The following is a 12097-nucleotide window of genomic DNA, read 5'->3' on the forward strand; positions in this document are numbered from 1 at the left end:
TCGTTGCATCTGGGCCAGTGGCGCAATGGACAACGCGTCTGACTACAAATCAGAAGATTGTAGGTTCGACACCTACCTGGCTCGTACATGTTGCTGTGATTAGTACTCTGCGTTGTGGCCGCAGCAACCCAGGTCCGAATCCGGGTCACGGCAGTACCCCTTTGCTTACTTATTTTTAATGATATTTACCCAAGGTTTAAGAATATTCATGGATTTTCAGGAAATACACAACACATTTTATCTACGGCTTGTTCTCTTTGTTCTAGATGGCAAAAATCTGGAAATATGTGATTTAGCCTGTTCCGAAAATGTGTTGTGGAAAAAAGTAAAAACTTCACAAGAGTTCTCAATCACATGAAAATATTTCGTTATTAGCTGGTTTCCATTTGATTTGCCTCACATGATTTCCGGATTCCATGAAAATATTTCCCCTCTATCTGGTTCCGACTCGCTTTGCAATACATGAAAGGAACTTATGGCAATCGGATCCTTGTGTAAGTTTTGAGGTGATCCAGAAATGTGATGCTTAAGCAACAACACTTGTTGCATCTAGGGCAGTGGCGCAATGGACAACGCGTCTGACTACGAATCAGAAGATTGTAGGTTCGACTCCTACCTGGCTCGTACATGTTGCCGTGATCGTATAGTGGTTAGTACTCTGCGTTGTGGCTGCAGCAACCCCGGTCCGAATCCGGGTCACGGCAGTAACCCTTTGCTTACTTATTTTTAATGATATTTACCCAAGGTTTAAGAATATTCATGGATTTTCAGGAAATACACAACACATTTTATCTACGGCTTGTTCTCTTTGTTCTAGATGGCAAAAATCTGGAAATATGTGATTTAGCCTGTTCCGAAAATGTGTTGTGGAAAAAAGTAAAAACTTCACAAGAGTTCTCAATCACATGAAAATATTTCGTTATTAGCTGGTATCGATTTGATTTGCCTCACATGATTTCCAGATTCCATGAAAATATTTCCCCTCTATCTGGTTCCGACTTGCTTTGCAATACATGAAAGGAACTTATGGCAATCGGATCCTTGTGTAAGTTTTGAGGTGATCCAGAAATGTGATGCATAAGCAACAACACTCGTTGCATCTGGGCCAGTGGCGCAATGGACAACGCGTCTGACTACGAATCAGAAGATTGTAGGTTCGACTCCTACCTGGCTCGTACATGTTGCCGTGATCGTATAGTGGTTAGTACTCTGCGTTGTGGCTGCAGCAACCCTGGTCCGAATCCGGGTCACGGCAGTAACCCTTTGCTTACTTATTTTTAATGATATTTACCCAAGGTTTAAGAATATTCATGGATTTTCAGGAAATACACAACACATTTTATCTACGGCTTGTTCTCTTTGTTCTAGATGGCAAAAATCTGGAAATATGTGATTTAGCCTGTTCCGAAAATGTGTTGTGGAAAAAAGTAAAAACTTCACAAGAGTTCTCAATCACATGAAAATATTTCGTTATTAGCTGGTATCGATTTGATTTGCCTCACATGATTTCCAGATTCCATGAAAATATTTCCCCTCTATCTGGTTCCGACTTGCTTTGCAATACATGAAAGGAACTTATGGCAATCGGATCCTTGTGTAAGTTTTGAGGTGATCCAGAAATGTGATGCATAAGCAACAACACTCGTTGCATCTGGGCCAGTGGCGCAATGGACAACGCGTCTGACTACGAATCAGAAGATTGTAGGTTCGACTCCTACCTGGCTCGTACATGTTGCCGTGATCGTATAGTGGTTAGTACTCTGCGTTGTGGCTGCAGCAACCCTGGTCCGAATCCGGGTCACGGCAGTAACCCTTTGCTTACTTATTTTTAATGATATTTACCCAAGGTTTAAGAATATTCATGGATTTTCAGGAAATACACAACACATTTTATCTACGGCTTGTTCTCTTTGTTCTAGATGGCAAAAATCTGGAAATATGTGATTTAGCCTGTTCCGAAAATGTGTTGTGGAAAAAAGTAAAAACTTCACAAGAGTTCTCAATCACATGAAAATATTTCGTTATTAGCTGGTTTCCATTTGATTTGCCTCACATGATTTCCGGATTCCATGAAAATATTTCCCCTCTATCTGGTTCCGACTTGCTTTGCAATACATGAAAGGAACTTATGGCAATCGGATCCTTGTGTGTTTTGAGGTGATCCAGAAATGTGATGCATAAGTAACAACACTCGTTGCATCTGGGCCAGTGGCGCAATGGACAACGCGTCTGACTACGAATCAGAAGATTGTAGGTTCGACTCCTACCTGGCTCGTACATGTTGCCGTGATCGTATAGTGGTTAGTACTCTGCGTTGTGGCTGCAGCAACCCTGGTCCGAATCCGGGTCACGGCAGTAACCCTTTGCTTACTTATTTTTAATGATATTTACCCAAGGTTTAAGAATATTCATGGATTTTCAGGAAATACACAACACATTTTATCTACGGCTTGTTCTCTTTGTTCTAGATGGCAAAAATCTGGAAATATGTGATTTAGCCTGTACCGAAAATGTGTTGTGGAAAAAAGTAAAAACTTCACAAGAGTTCTCAATCACATGAAAATATTTCGTTATTAGCTGGTTTCCATTTGATTTGCCTCACATGATTTCCGGATTCCATGAAAATATTTCCCCTCTATCTGGTTCCGACTTGCTTTGCAATACATGAAAGGAACTTATGGCAATCGGATCCTTGTGTAAGTTTTGAGGTGATCCAGAAATGTGATGCTTAAGCAACAACACTCGTTGCATCTGGGCCAGTGGCGCAATGGACAACGCATCTGACTACGAATCAGAAGATTGTAGGTTCGACTCCTACCTGGCTCGTACATGTTGCCGTGATCGTATAGTGGTTAGTACTCTGCGTTGTGGCTGCAGCAACCCCGGTCCGAATCCGGGTCACGGCAGCTTACTTATTTTTAATGATATTTACCCAAGGTTTAAGAATATTCATGGATTTTCAGGAAATACACAACACATTTTATCTACGGCTTGTTCTCTTTGTTCTAGATGGCAAAAATCTGGAAATATGTGATTTAGCCTGTTCCGAAAATGTGTTGTGGAAAAAAGTAAAAACTTCACAAGAGTTCTCAATCACATGAAAATATTTCGTTATTAGCTGGTTTCCATTTGATTTGCCTCACATGATTTCCGGATTCCATGAAAATATTTCCCCTCTATCTGGTTCCGACTTGCTTTGCAATACATGAAAGGAACTTATGGCAATCGGATCCTTGTGTAAGTTTTGAGGTGATCCAGAAATGTGATGCAAAAATCTGGAAATATGTGATTTAGCCTGTTACGAAAATGTGTTGTGGAAAAAAGTAAAAACTTCACAAGAGTTCTCAATCACATGAAAATATTTTGTTATTAGCTGGTTTCCATTTGATTTGCCTCACATGATTTCCGGATTCAATGAAAATATTTCCCCTCTATCTGGTTCCGACTTGCTTTGCAATACATGAAAGGAACTTATGGCAATCGGATCCTTGTGTAAGTTTTGAGGTGATCCAGAAATGTGATGCATAAGCAACAACACTCGTTGCATCTGGGCCAGTGGCGCAATGGACAACGCGTCTGACTACGAATCAGAAGATTGTAGGTTCGACTCCTACCTGGCTCGTACATGTTGCCGTGATCGTATAGTGGTTAGTACTCTGCGTTGTGGCTGCAGCAACCCCGGTCCGAATCCGGGTCACGGCAGTAACCCTTTGCTTACTTATTTTTAATGATATTTACCCAAGGTTTAAGAATATTCATGGATTTTCAGGAAATACACAACACATTTTATCTACGGCTTGTTCTCTTTGTTCTAGATGGCAAAAATCTGGAAATATGTGATTTAGCCTGTTCCGAAAATGTGTTGTGGAAAAAAGTAAAAACTTCACAAGAGTTCTCAATCACATGAAAATATTTCGTTATTAGCTGGTTTCCATTTGATTTGCCTCACATGATTTCCGGATTCCATGAAAATATTTCCCCTCTATCTGGTTCCGACTTGCTTTGCAATACATGAAAGGAACTTATGGCAATCGGATCCTTGTGTAAGTTTTGAGGTGATCCAGAAATGTGATGCTTAAGCAACAACACTCGTTGCATCTGGGCCAGTGGCGCAATGGACAACGCATCTGACTACGAATCAGAAGATTGTAGGTTCGACTCCTACCTGGCTCGTACATGTTGCCGTGATCGTATAGTGGTTAGTACTCTGCGTTGTGGCTGCAGCAACCCCGGTCCGAATCCGGGTCACGGCAGCTTACTTATTTTTAATGATATTTACCCAAGGTTTAAGAATATTCATGGATTTTCAGGAAATACACAACACATTTTATCTACGGCTTGTTCTCTTTGTTCTAGATGGCAAAAATCTGGAAATATGTGATTTAGCCTGTTCCGAAAATGTGTTGTGGAAAAAAGTAAAAACTTCACAAGAGTTCTCAATCACATGAAAATATTTCGTTATTAGCTGGTATCGATTTGATTTGCCTCACATGATTTCCAGATTCCATGAAAATATTTCCCCTCTATCTGGTTCCGACTTGCTTTGCAATACATGAAAGGAACTTATGGCAATCGGATCCTTGTGTAAGTTTTGAGGTGATCCAGAAATGTGATGCATAAGCAACAACACTCGTTGCATCTGGGCCAGTGGCGCAATGGACAACGCGTCTGACTACGAATCAGAAGATTGTAGGTTCGACTCCTACCTGGCTCGTACATGTTGCCGTGATCGTATAGTGGTTAGTACTCTGCGTTGTGGCTGCAGCAACCCTGGTCCGAATCCGGGTCACGGCAGTAACCCTTTGCTTACTTATTTTTAATGATATTTACCCAAGGTTTAAGAATATTCATGGATTTTCAGGAAATACACAACACATTTTATCTACGGCTTGTTCTCTTTGTTCTAGATGGCAAAAATCTGGAAATATGTGATTTAGCCTGTTCCGAAAATGTGTTGTGGAAAAAAGTAAAAACTTCACAAGAGTTCTCAATCACATGAAAATATTTCGTTATTAGCTGGTATCGATTTGATTTGCCTCACATGATTTCCAGATTCCATGAAAATATTTCCCCTCTATCTGGTTCCGACTTGCTTTGCAATACATGAAAGGAACTTATGGCAATCGGATCCTTGTGTAAGTTTTGAGGTGATCCAGAAATGTGATGCATAAGCAACAACACTCGTTGCATCTGGGCCAGTGGCGCAATGGACAACGCGTCTGACTACGAATCAGAAGATTGTAGGTTCGACTCCTACCTGGCTCGTACATGTTGCCGTGATCGTATAGTGGTTAGTACTCTGCGTTGTGGCTGCAGCAACCCTGGTCCGAATCCGGGTCACGGCAGTAACCCTTTGCTTACTTATTTTTAATGATATTTACCCAAGGTTTAAGAATATTCATGGATTTTCAGGAAATACACAACACATTTTATCTACGGCTTGTTCTCTTTGTTCTAGATGGCAAAAATCTGGAAATATGTGATTTAGCCTGTTCCGAAAATGTGTTGTGGAAAAAAGTAAAAACTTCACAAGAGTTCTCAATCACATGAAAATATTTCGTTATTAGCTGGTTTCCATTTGATTTGCCTCACATGATTTCCGGATTCCATGAAAATATTTCCCCTCTATCTGGTTCCGACTTGCTTTGCAATACATGAAAGGAACTTATGGCAATCGGATCCTTGTGTGTTTTGAGGTGATCCAGAAATGTGATGCATAAGTAACAACACTCGTTGCATCTGGGCCAGTGGCGCAATGGACAACGCGTCTGACTACGAATCAGAAGATTGTAGGTTCGACTCCTACCTGGCTCGTACATGTTGCCGTGATCGTATAGTGGTTAGTACTCTGCGTTGTGGCTGCAGCAACCCTGGTCCGAATCCGGGTCACGGCAGTAACCCTTTGCTTACTTATTTTTAATGATATTTACCCAAGGTTTAAGAATATTCATGGATTTTCAGGAAATACACAACACATTTTATCTACGGCTTGTTCTCTTTGTTCTAGATGGCAAAAATCTGGAAATATGTGATTTAGCCTGTACCGAAAATGTGTTGTGGAAAAAAGTAAAAACTTCACAAGAGTTCTCAATCACATGAAAATATTTCGTTATTAGCTGGTTTCCATTTGATTTGCCTCACATGATTTCCGGATTCCATGAAAATATTTCCCCTCTATCTGGTTCCGACTTGCTTTGCAATACATGAAAGGAACTTATGGCAATCGGATCCTTGTGTAAGTTTTGAGGTGATCCAGAAATGTGATGCTTAAGCAACAACACTCGTTGCATCTGGGCCAGTGGCGCAATGGACAACGCATCTGACTACGAATCAGAAGATTGTAGGTTCGACTCCTACCTGGCTCGTACATGTTGCCGTGATCGTATAGTGGTTAGTACTCTGCGTTGTGGCTGCAGCAACCCCGGTCCGAATCCGGGTCACGGCAGCTTACTTATTTTTAATGATATTTACCCAAGGTTTAAGAATATTCATGGATTTTCAGGAAATACACAACACATTTTATCTACGGCTTGTTCTCTTTGTTCTAGATGGCAAAAATCTGGAAATATGTGATTTAGCCTGTTCCGAAAATGTGTTGTGGAAAAAAGTAAAAACTTCACAAGAGTTCTCAATCACATGAAAATATTTCGTTATTAGCTGGTTTCCATTTGATTTGCCTCACATGATTTCCGGATTCCATGAAAATATTTCCCCTCTATCTGGTTCCGACTTGCTTTGCAATACATGAAAGGAACTTATGGCAATCGGATCCTTGTGTAAGTTTTGAGGTGATCCAGAAATGTGATGCAAAAATCTGGAAATATGTGATTTAGCCTGTTACGAAAATGTGTTGTGGAAAAAAGTAAAAACTTCACAAGAGTTCTCAATCACATGAAAATATTTTGTTATTAGCTGGTTTCCATTTGATTTGCCTCACATGATTTCCGGATTCAATGAAAATATTTCCCCTCTATCTGGTTCCGACTTGCTTTGCAATACATGAAAGGAACTTATGGCAATCGGATCCTTGTGTAAGTTTTGAGGTGATCCAGAAATGTGATGCATAAGCAACAACACTCGTTGCATCTGGGCCAGTGGCGCAATGGACAACGCGTCTGACTACGAATCAGAAGATTGTAGGTTCGACTCCTACCTGGCTCGTACATGTTGCCGTGATCGTATAGTGGTTAGTACTCTGCGTTGTGGCTGCAGCAACCCCGGTCCGAATCCGGGTCACGGCAGTAACCCTTTGCTTACTTATTTTTAATGATATTTACCCAAGGTTTAAGAATATTCATGGATTTTCAGGAAATACACAACACATTTTATCTACGGCTTGTTCTCTTTGTTCTAGATGGCAAAAATCTGGAAATATGTGATTTAGCCTGTTCCGAAAATGTGTTGTGGAAAAAAGTAAAAACTTCACAAGAGTTCTCAATCACATGAAAATATTTCGTTATTAGCTGGTTTCCATTTGATTTGCCTCACATGATTTCCGGATTCCATGAAAATATTTCCCCTCTATCTGGTTCCGACTTGCTTTGCAATACATGAAAGGAACTTATGGCAATCGGATCCTTGTGTAAGTTTTGAGGTGATCCAGAAATGTGATGCTTAAGCAACAACACTCGTTGCATCTGGGCCAGTGGCGCAATGGACAACGCATCTGACTACGAATCAGAAGATTGTAGGTTCGACTCCTACCTGGCTCGTACATGTTGCCGTGATCGTATAGTGGTTAGTACTCTGCGTTGTGGCTGCAGCAACCCCGGTCCGAATCCGGGTCACGGCAGCTTACTTATTTTTAATGATATTTACCCAAGGTTTAAGAATATTCATGGATTTTCAGGAAATACACAACACATTTTATCTACGGCTTGTTCTCTTTGTTCTAGATGGCAAAAATCTGGAAATATGTGATTTAGCCTGTTCCGAAAATGTGTTGTGGAAAAAAGTAAAAACTTCACAAGAGTTCTCAATCACATGAAAATATTTCGTTATTAGCTGGTTTCCATTTGATTTGCCTCACATGATTTCCGGATTCCATGAAAATATTTCCCCTCTATCTGGTTCCGACTTGCTTTGCAATACATGAAAGGAACTTATGGCAATCGGATCCTTGTGTAAGTTTTGAGGTGATCCAGAAATGTGATGCAAAAATCTGGAAATATGTGATTTAGCCTGTTACGAAAATGTGTTGTGGAAAAAAGTAAAAACTTCACAAGAGTTCTCAATCACATGAAAATATTTTGTTATTAGCTGGTTTCCATTTGATTTGCCTCACATGATTTCCGGATTCAATGAAAATATTTCCCCTCTATCTGGTTCCGACTTGCTTTGCAATACATGAAAGGAACTTATGGCAATCGGATCCTTGTGTAAGTTTTGAGGTGATCCAGAAATGTGATGCATAAGCAACAACACTCGTTGCATCTGGGCCAGTGGCGCAATGGACAACGCGTCTGACTACGAATCAGAAGATTGTAGGTTCGACTCCTACCTGGCTCGTACATGTTGCCGTGATCGTATAGTGGTTAGTACTCTGCGTTGTGGCTGCAGCAACCCTGGTCTGAATCCGGGTCACGGCAGTAACCCTTTGCTTACTTATTTTTAATGATATTTACCCAAGGTTTAAGAATATTCATGGATTTTCAGGAAATACACAACACATTTTATCTACGGCTTGTTCTCTTTGTTCTAGATGGCAAAAATCTGGAAATATGTGATTTAGCCTGTTCCGAAAATGTGTTGTGGAAAAAAGTAAAAACTTCACAAGAGTTCTCAATCACATGAAAATATTTCGTTATTAGCTGGTTTCCATTTGATTTGCCTCACATGATTTCCGGATTCCATGAAAATATTTCCCCTCTATCTGGTTCCGACTTGCTTTGCAATACATGAAAGGAACTTATGGCAATCGGATCCTTGTGTAAGTTTTGAGGTGATCCAGAAATGTGATGCAAAAATCTGGAAATATGTGATTTAGCCTGTTACGAAAATGTGTTGTGGAAAAAAGTAAAAACTTCACAAGAGTTCTCAATCACATGAAAATATTTTGTTATTAGCTGGTTTCCATTTGATTTGCCTCACATGATTTCCGGATTCAATGAAAATATTTCCCCTCTATCTGGTTCCGACTTGCTTTGCAATACATGAAAGGAACTTATGGCAATCGGATCCTTGTGTAAGTTTTGAGGTGATCCAGAAATGTGATGCATAAGCAACAACACTCGTTGCATCTGGGCCAGTGGCGCAATGGACAACGCGTCTGACTACGAATCAGAAGATTGTAGGTTCGACTCCTACCTGGCTCGTACATGTTGCCGTGATCGTATAGTGGTTAGTACTCTGCGTTGTGGCTGCAGCAACCCCGGTCCGAATCCGGGTCACGGCAGTAACCCTTTGCTTACTTATTTTTAATGATATTTACCCAAGGTTTAAGAATATTCATGGATTTTCAGGAAATACACAACACATTTTATCTACGGCTTGTTCTCTTTGTTCTAGATGGCAAAAATCTGGAAATATGTGATTTAGCCTGTTCCGAAAATGTGTTGTGGAAAAAAGTAAAAACTTCACAAGAGTTCTCAATCACATGAAAATATTTCGTTATTAGCTGGTATCGATTTGATTTGCCTCACATGATTTCCAGATTCCATGAAAATATTTCCCCTCTATCTGGTTCCGACTTGCTTTGCAATACATGAAAGGAACTTATGGCAATCGGATCCTTGTGTAAGTTTTGAGGTGATCCAGAAATGTGATGCATAAGCAACAACACTCGTTGCATCTGGGCCAGTGGCGCAATGGACAACGCGTCTGACTACGAATCAGAAGATTGTAGGTTCGACTCCTACCTGGCTCGTACATGTTGCCGTGATCGTATAGTGGTTAGTACTCTGCGTTGTGGCTGCAGCAACCCTGGTCCGAATCCGGGTCACGGCAGTAACCCTTTGCTTACTTATTTTTAATGATATTTACCCAAGGTTTAAGAATATTCATGGATTTTCAGGAAATACACAACACATTTTATCTACGGCTTGTTCTCTTTGTTCTAGATGGCAAAAATCTGGAAATATGTGATTTAGCCTGTTCCGAAAATGTGTTGTGGAAAAAAGTAAAAACTTCACAAGAGTTCTCAATCACATGAAAATATTTCGTTATTAGCTGGTTTCCATTTGATTTGCCTCACATGATTTCCGGATTCCATGAAAATATTTCCCCTCTATCTGGTTCCGACTTGCTTTGCAATACATGAAAGGAACTTATGGCAATCGGATCCTTGTGTAAGTTTTGAGGTGATCCAGAAATGTGATGCTTAAGCAACAACACTCGTTGCATCTGGGCCAGTGGCGCAATGGACAAAGCGTCTGACTACGAATCAGAAGATTGTAGGTTCGACTCCTACCTGGCTCGTACATGTTGCCGTGATCGTATAGTGGTTAGTACTCTGCGTTGTGGCTGCAGCAACCCCGGTCTGAATCCGGGTCACGGCAGTAACCCTTTGCTTACTTATTTTTAATGATATTTACCCAAGGTTTAAGAATATTCATGGATTTTCAGGAAATACACAACACATTTTATCTACGGCTTGTTCTCTTTGTTCTAGATGGCAAAAATCTGGAAATATGTGATTTAGCCTGTTCCGAAAATGTGTTGTGGAAAAAAGTAAAAACTTCACAAGAGTTCTCAATCACATGAAAATATTTCGTTATTAGCTGGTTTCCATTTGATTTGCCTCACATGATTTCCGGATTCCATGAAAATATTTCCCCTCTATCTGGTTCCGACTTGCTTTGCAATACATGAAAGGAACTTATGGCAATCGGATCCTTGTGTAAGTTTTGAGGTGATCCAGAAATGTGATGCAAAAATCTGGAAATATGTGATTTAGCCTGTTACGAAAATGTGTTGTGGAAAAAAGTAAAAACTTCACAAGAGTTCTCAATCACATGAAAATATTTTGTTATTAGCTGGTTTCCATTTGATTTGCCTCACATGATTTCCGGATTCAATGAAAATATTTCCCCTCTATCTGGTTCCGACTTGCTTTGCAATACATGAAAGGAACTTATGGCAATCGGATCCTTGTGTAAGTTTTGAGGTGATCCAGAAATGTGATGCAAAAATCTGGAAATATGTGATTTAGCCTGTTCCGAAAATGTGTTGTGGAAAAAAGTAAAAACTTCACAAGAGTTCTCAATCACATGAAAATATTTTGTTATTAGCTGGTTGCCATTTGATTTGCCTCACATGATTTCCGGATTCAATGAAAATATTTCCCCTCTATCTGGTTCCGACTTGCTTTGCAATACATGAAAGGAACTTATGGCAATCGGATCCTTGTGTAAGTTTTGAGGTGATCCAGAAATGTGATGCATAAGCAACAACACTTGTTGCATCTGGGCCAGTGGCGCAATGGACAACGCGTCTAACTACGAATCAGAAGATTGTAGGTTCGACTGCTACCTGGCTCGTACATGTTGCCGTGATCGTATAGTGGTTAGTACTCTGCGTTGTGGCTGCAGCAACCCCGGTCCGAATCCGGGTCACGGCAGTAACCCTTTGCTTACTTATTTTTAATGATATTTACCCAAGGTTTAAGAATATTCATGGATTTTCAGGAAATACACAACACATTTTATCTACAGCTTGTTCTCTTTGTTCTAGATGGCAAAAATCTGGAAATATGTGATTTAGCCTGTTCCGAAAATGTGTTGTGGAAAAAAGTAAAAACTTCACAAGAGTTCTCAATCACATGAAAATATTTCGTTATTAGCTGGTTTCCATTTGATTTGCCTCACATGATTTCCGGATTCCATGAAAATATTTCCCCTCTATCTGGTTCCGACTTGCTTTGCAATACATGAAAGGAACTTATGGCAATCGGATCCTTGTGTAAGTTTTGAGGTGATCCAGAAATGTGATGCAAAAATCTGGAAATATGTGATTTAGCCTGTTACGAAAATGTGTTGTGGAAAAAAGTAAAAACTTCACAAGAGTTCTCAATCACATGAAAATATTTTATTATTAGCTGGTTTCCATTTGATTTGCCTCACATGATTTCCGGATTCAATGAAAATATTTCCCCTCTATC

General features: G+C 40.1%; 12 non-coding genes across 12 annotated transcripts; all 12 read left to right on the forward strand.

The window, feature by feature from the left end:
- Window positions 1-11: 11 nt before the first annotated feature.
- On the forward strand, window positions 12-84 carry TRNAC-ACA (transfer RNA cysteine (anticodon ACA)). Its single transcript has one exon. It is a non-coding gene; the product is annotated as a tRNA-Cys (tRNA).
- A 1018-nt stretch (window positions 85-1102) lies between these two features.
- On the forward strand, window positions 1103-1175 carry TRNAR-ACG (transfer RNA arginine (anticodon ACG)). Its single transcript has one exon. It is a non-coding gene; the product is annotated as a tRNA-Arg (tRNA).
- A 478-nt stretch (window positions 1176-1653) lies between these two features.
- On the forward strand, window positions 1654-1726 carry TRNAR-ACG (transfer RNA arginine (anticodon ACG)). The gene has a single exon. It is a non-coding gene; the product is annotated as a tRNA-Arg (tRNA).
- A 476-nt stretch (window positions 1727-2202) lies between these two features.
- On the forward strand, window positions 2203-2275 carry TRNAR-ACG (transfer RNA arginine (anticodon ACG)). The gene has a single exon. It is a non-coding gene; the product is annotated as a tRNA-Arg (tRNA).
- A 1274-nt stretch (window positions 2276-3549) lies between these two features.
- TRNAR-ACG (transfer RNA arginine (anticodon ACG)) lies at window positions 3550-3622 on the forward strand. Its single transcript has one exon. It is a non-coding gene; the product is annotated as a tRNA-Arg (tRNA).
- Window positions 3623-4641: 1019 nt separating this feature from the next.
- Window positions 4642-4714, forward strand: TRNAR-ACG (transfer RNA arginine (anticodon ACG)). Its single transcript has one exon. It is a non-coding gene; the product is annotated as a tRNA-Arg (tRNA).
- Window positions 4715-5192: 478 nt separating this feature from the next.
- TRNAR-ACG (transfer RNA arginine (anticodon ACG)) lies at window positions 5193-5265 on the forward strand. The gene has a single exon. It is a non-coding gene; the product is annotated as a tRNA-Arg (tRNA).
- A 476-nt stretch (window positions 5266-5741) lies between these two features.
- Window positions 5742-5814, forward strand: TRNAR-ACG (transfer RNA arginine (anticodon ACG)). Its single transcript has one exon. It is a non-coding gene; the product is annotated as a tRNA-Arg (tRNA).
- A 1274-nt stretch (window positions 5815-7088) lies between these two features.
- TRNAR-ACG (transfer RNA arginine (anticodon ACG)) lies at window positions 7089-7161 on the forward strand. The gene has a single exon. It is a non-coding gene; the product is annotated as a tRNA-Arg (tRNA).
- Window positions 7162-8435: 1274 nt separating this feature from the next.
- On the forward strand, window positions 8436-8508 carry TRNAR-ACG (transfer RNA arginine (anticodon ACG)). Its single transcript has one exon. It is a non-coding gene; the product is annotated as a tRNA-Arg (tRNA).
- A 733-nt stretch (window positions 8509-9241) lies between these two features.
- On the forward strand, window positions 9242-9314 carry TRNAR-ACG (transfer RNA arginine (anticodon ACG)). The gene has a single exon. It is a non-coding gene; the product is annotated as a tRNA-Arg (tRNA).
- Window positions 9315-9792: 478 nt separating this feature from the next.
- On the forward strand, window positions 9793-9865 carry TRNAR-ACG (transfer RNA arginine (anticodon ACG)). The gene has a single exon. It is a non-coding gene; the product is annotated as a tRNA-Arg (tRNA).
- The last annotated feature ends 2232 nt before the right edge of the window (window positions 9866-12097 follow it).

Source organism: Rhinoderma darwinii, chromosome 3 (assembly GCF_050947455.1).
Source record: "Rhinoderma darwinii isolate aRhiDar2 chromosome 3, aRhiDar2.hap1, whole genome shotgun sequence".
NCBI lineage: Eukaryota > Metazoa > Chordata > Amphibia > Anura > Rhinodermatidae > Rhinoderma > Rhinoderma darwinii.